Source organism: Trachypithecus francoisi, unplaced genomic scaffold (genome assembly GCF_009764315.1).
Source record: "Trachypithecus francoisi isolate TF-2019V2 unplaced genomic scaffold, Tfra_2.0 Lachesis_group9, whole genome shotgun sequence".
NCBI classification, from domain to species: Eukaryota; Metazoa; Chordata; class Mammalia; order Primates; family Cercopithecidae; genus Trachypithecus; species Trachypithecus francoisi.
In genome coordinates this window covers 44634713-44640299 of record NW_022681474.1, presented here as the reverse complement: position 1 = coordinate 44640299, position 5587 = coordinate 44634713, and the positions used below count along the sequence as shown (strand labels likewise).

Genomic DNA, 5587 nt, shown 5'->3' with positions numbered 1-5587 from the left:
CCACCTTGTCAGGTAACCTCCCTCACACTCTCCCAGGGCTCAGACTGCATGGGTTAGGCCTTCCCTGCCCACCTCCTCTCAGCAGATTGCCTGGTGGGATGAGAGGCAGCCATGGCAGAGACGAATGTTTTCATGTCTGACATCCGCTGCCCTCTGGACAGTCTGATCTTGTCAACTGTGGGAGGCAACTGTGGGAGGCAGCTCCATGTAGCAGCCTGGCCGAAGCCCACTGGACTCCCACAGTGACTCAGCACAGAGTAGATGCCCACATTCATTATCATCACCAAGTAGGGGGGCTTTAGCACCTCCTCAGCCAGCACTTCTCTCTACATTGAATTCTGCATGAGTCTCAGGATCAAAGTTCAAGTGTGACAGGCGCATGCATACACAGAGAGGCTCGAAGCTAAGGAAATAATTCTCTGTATGGGTCTCTTTCTTTCTGGGGACCAGCACAAGGATAGTCCTTTCAAGACAAGAGGAGATTCCAAGCATCCTAGGAGGTGATAATTAACTTCCTGCCCCCACAGGTCTGGGCCTGCAAGAGCACAAGAGGGAAGGACAGTCCCCTCCCCCTACATGACCAGATGGAACCCTGCCCCACACGCTTTAAGAAGGCCCAGCTTGCAACTCATGAATGCACTGTGCATGCTCCCCACACACAAGTCTCTTACTCTTACAAAACTGTGAATGTTTGCTTCCAGACTAAAAACTCAGATGTAAAACTAAATCAGAGAAACCATTTTACTGAGAAAAAACATTTAAAGATTAGTTAATACAATACAGCCATCTCATAAATACACCTCTATAGGAATGTCATAAATATCTGTGTGCAATTGTTCCCATTTTAGAATCTGAGAAGATAGGGATCCCTGAAAGACAGCGAGTCATATGTCAAAATCATCAAAATTCAGAGCAGAAAAGATCATAAGAGCATGCATGGTCCATTTCCTACTGTTCTTACTACCAATGAGGAAACAGACTCTGGCCTGCAAGAGATAACCAAGCCTCAAAATATATGGAAACAATGTTTTAGACAAGATTCTTTCCATTGTCATGTTCCTGGCCACGTGTGGCTTTGAAACGACTCTAGAGGTTTTGGCCAAATATTCACACACCTACAGCTTTGTAGAGAGCTCTATTCAATGGTACATTTTTCTGATGGTCTAATCAACAACAACAAAGATAATTTCAGAAAATCAGTGCTCTGATGAGCATATAAAGGATGATGTTATAGAGGGTACCAGGGCAAGGTAAGTTTAGGGATGCTATAGATAACGGTCAAGAAAGGTTTATTTGATTTCTGAGCTCTCGTGAGACTTGGGCTTCTTCCTAGGCTGGCATTTAGGAAGAAGACAGCCATGTTCAGTTCAAGCACCAAGATCATGAAGCCCAATGGCGAGAAGCCAGACAAGTTCAAGTCCAGCATCTCCAGGATCTTCTGGAGCTGAAGATGAACTTGGATCTCAAGGCTCAGCTCAGGGAGCTGAATATAACAGCAGCCAAGAAACCTGAAGTTGATGGTGGTCACAAAGCTTATTATAATCATCGTTCCCGTTCCTCAGCTGAAATCTTTCCAGAAAATCCAAGTCCAGATAGCACATGAACTGGAGAAAAAGTTCGGTGGGAAGCATGCTGTCTTTATTGCTCAGAGGGGAATTCTGCCTATGCCGACTTGAAAAAACAATACAAAATAATAAGCAAAAGTGTCCCAGGAGCTGCATCCTAACAGCCACGCATGATGCAATCCTTGAAGATTTGGTCTTCCCAAGTGAAATTGGGGGCAAAAGAATCTGTGTGAAACTGGCTAGCATTCAGCTCGGGAAGGTTCATTTGGACAAAGCACAGCAGAACCATGGGGGGCACAAGGTTGAAGCTTTTTCTGGTGTCTATAAGGGAGTTCCTGGGCAAAGATGTTAATTTTGAATTTCCAGAATTTCCATTATAAACAAAAATGACTAAAGTATATTCACATTTAGAAGAAGAAAGGTTGATCTGAAGAAAGGATATTTGAGCAAATCTGCAGAATGAGACAGACCTAAACATGTGAAGAACTCTCCATGCAAAGGGAGCTGCCAGTGCTGAAGGCCTGAGACAGGGAAGAGCCAGTGCACATGAACAAGGGGAGGGTGGTTTGAGACCAGGATGTGGGTAAGTTGGGCCAGATCTTGTAAATCCTCGTAGGCCACAGTAAGATGTTTGGACCTCATTCCCAGTGCAGTGGGAAGTTGTTGAAGTCTAAGTGATGTGGCCTTATTCACAGAATGCCAGCTACAGAGTGGAAAATGTTCAGCAAGATGCAAGGCCAGCTAGGTGCAGAGAAATCAGTGAAGAGGGCCACACAGTAGTCCCAGAAACAGAGGCGGCTTGGACCAGAGTAGTATCCATGGCAACGAAGAGGTAGCCGTGCTCTGCTGGATACTGACCACCGTCAGCACCCACTGAGGAAAGACAAAGCCTGTCTACCCCCTCTCTAGCAGGAAGGAAGCAAAGACTGCCCCTCCAGCATCTCTCTAACAGGTGCAATTCAGGTCAACATGGAGGAGGCCCACTCCCCACTGAGGCAGCCCATCTAGGGACAACCATGGGGCTTTTCCATTTAGCCAAAATCAAATGCCAGCAATTATTCATATTCTATTCATCTACCTTATTGATGTGCAACCCACTCAAGAGTGTCCAAGTAGTAGTAACCAATATAGTACTGACTTCTTCAGCTAAGGAACAGATGCAGTCATTCACTGATATTTCATGGGGTGGTGGCACGTGGACTGTCATGGAAGCCTGGGTTCTGCTCGAACAGGTCTGTTTTCAGTCCCATCTTAATCACACAGTTGCCCTCGCTGAGAGAGAATCTCTCCCATTACCCTGTGGAGTAAAGAAGGCACTATCCCCAGAATCTAGCAGCAGAATTGCCTGGTGGGTGGACAAAGAAAGCATGCATGTTCAGAGCCACACCAAGGAGCAAGGTAGTTGTCGTGAGGCCGGCTCATGAGTGAGTGTGTGAGTAGAAAGGGCCTCCCTCCAAAGCCGGAATGTGAGCAAGAACACGAACTCTGGGTGAAAGGACACGCAGAGTCAGGGCATCTTCCGTACATCATAAAGACCCACAGGCAGCAAAGGTCCAGACCAGTGTCATCACCACAGGCCAAGAACCACATGGATGACACACTGCAACTTGGATAACCTGAAAACAGAAGTCCTGCCGGACCTGAAGGAACACTGCTCAGTCAGTCACGCCTGTCTGATGGTTTTCCCCCTGCCTGGGTGAGCAAGAATTAGAGGCTGGCTTCAGATCTCCTCCAGCCTTATCAATTGCCATGAAAATGGCAATAGCAGCTGCTTTTCCTCTCAACGTATGCAGAGTTCTAACACCACAAGATATAAAAATATGGTTGCCCTTTGGGGGTAAGCCACCACATGCACTATAACAAGCCATGTGGGAACAAATCAGGCGATTTTGATCAGAGAATATGCAAACCACCAAACTCTCCCCAAGGTGCCCTGGGCACAGCCTCAAGGAGAAGCAGAAGTGATCGTAGTTTCCTGAGCAGAAACCTAGTGGTTTGTGTTGTTCCCACTTTGGAGAAGTCCTGTGAGCAGGAGGGGATGAAACCTCAGTGCATTCACAATAAAAGGTGGAAGTAGTGAGCACCCAGGCCAGACCAGGGGAGGCTGTAATGACCCACACTCACACCCTCCCTGGTGGAGTCGCATCCCACTGGAGGTGGCGATGAGGGACTGTGGCTCACTTAGTCAAATGCCATGTCTCACCTCGGGGTCATTCAAGACTTCCCAAGAAATTATGAAGGCAGTGTCTTCACACAGTGTTCAAGTGTACCACTTAGAAAAACAGAAACACGCATCATAAATAGTGGTGAAAAGAAACCTGTAAGCCTGCAGCGATGTAGAGACCCACTGTCAGCAGCTGCTGAGGAGAATCAGTCCTCTGTGAGGACCTCCATCGGTACCTGCCGTCTGTCAAGGGTCTGGGAATCACATCGGGAGAATCCTCTGTACCCAGGGCTCTGTTGTCCATCTCAGGTGTAATTTTGAGCAGTGACATTGCAGGGAGGAAATATGATGTCCCCAGAGTGGCTAATTTATCACGCAGCATGACCTACTGACAGCTCCAGTCATGTGAAATCTATGGCAAAACATAACCGAAGCAGAGGTTTTTTAATGTAACATTAACCACGTGGAAAATTTTTGAAAAGAGCTAAAAGAAATGACCAGCATAGACAAGTCTTTTGAAACTGGTGGGTTCAAGGAATGAGTAGAATGTCACTGCACTGGGATCTGTGGAAATTAGACATTCAGAGGAAAGAAACTTTTCATCTGCAATGTGGAATGAGATACTTGTCATTCCAAAGCCACTTCCGAGCACCAAGGACTTACAATACCTTCTCCTGTTTATTCCCTCTGGCCGCTCTCTCTCCAGGACCATAAGCTCTTTGAAGAAAGCTTCTTGTTTTATTCATTCTTTCCAGCTTCTAGAGCAAGTGCTTGATAAACACTTGCTAACTTGAAGCAGATTCTGATAATAAAACAGCCCAAACTTCATCCACAGGAACTTCCAGGCCTCTTCCTGATAGCCCTTAATGTTTCCAGGAGGAGCTGCAACGTCTTCAAGGGTGTGAAGACAGACCAGCTAGAAAACCCTGAACTTATTGCAGAAGACGGTGTCGCTGGAGGAGCCCAGCTCTGAACCAGGTGCCACACAGCGGGGCAGCAGAACATACCAAGTCGACTAAGCACGTAGCAAGTCGACTCTAATCCTGGTCAAGGACCCACCACTCACCACCCACCTGGCTCAGCTATGTTGTTTCATGATGCGACACCTCAGTGTCTCTCTCTCTCAAGTGAGTAGATAAAAAGCTCATTCCTTCCACAAAAAGGTCTGCCAAAGACAGCAACATATAGGATTTCAAGCACTATGCAGAAGATAAAACACAGGTTTTACTCCTGGCCCTACGTTTTTTGGCAAGACAACTGGTCTCTGGCACACTATTTTCACCTAAGAGAGGGTCTTTTCCTCTTCTACTCCTCCATAAATCTATAGACATGGAAAACATACCTATTTTTTAGGTGATATCTTGTGTATTTTTTAAGTTGTTTTACGCACATTATAGAAACCCTTCCCATTTAACACCTGAAAAAATAACTGGGTTTGCAAAATTTCCTGACAAAATGTGTATAATTAAATGCACTTGTGAACACTGTGATTATGGTACTGAGGCAAGATGATTTCCCCACTATTTCAATAACAGTTGGAAATAATTAAGTACTTCCTACAACATGGAAATGTACAGTTTTATATCTCAAAATACTAGTACTTTAACAGACTGAAACAGTTGTTGCCCCTTGGAGCTTACTACATGTGTTAAATTATTATTCTTCTGATTATCATGCCATGATTATAATGCATTCCATTTAGGACTGTAGATTGTTATTTGCTGAGCAGTTCTAGATAATTTTTTACTTATCCACTCAGTGGTTCTTACACAGCACCTAGGCAAAAAGTTAAAGACAAAATGTAAGCTTTTCATCTAAATAGACTTAATTTTCAATACTCAAAGCTAAGCCTTATTCT

General features: G+C 45.3%; 1 pseudogene; it reads left to right on the top strand.

Moving 5' to 3' along the window:
- The first annotated feature begins 1358 nt into the window (after window positions 1-1358).
- LOC117082500 lies at window positions 1359-1945 on the top strand (annotated as a pseudogene).
- Window positions 1946-5587: the final 3642 nt, after the last annotated feature.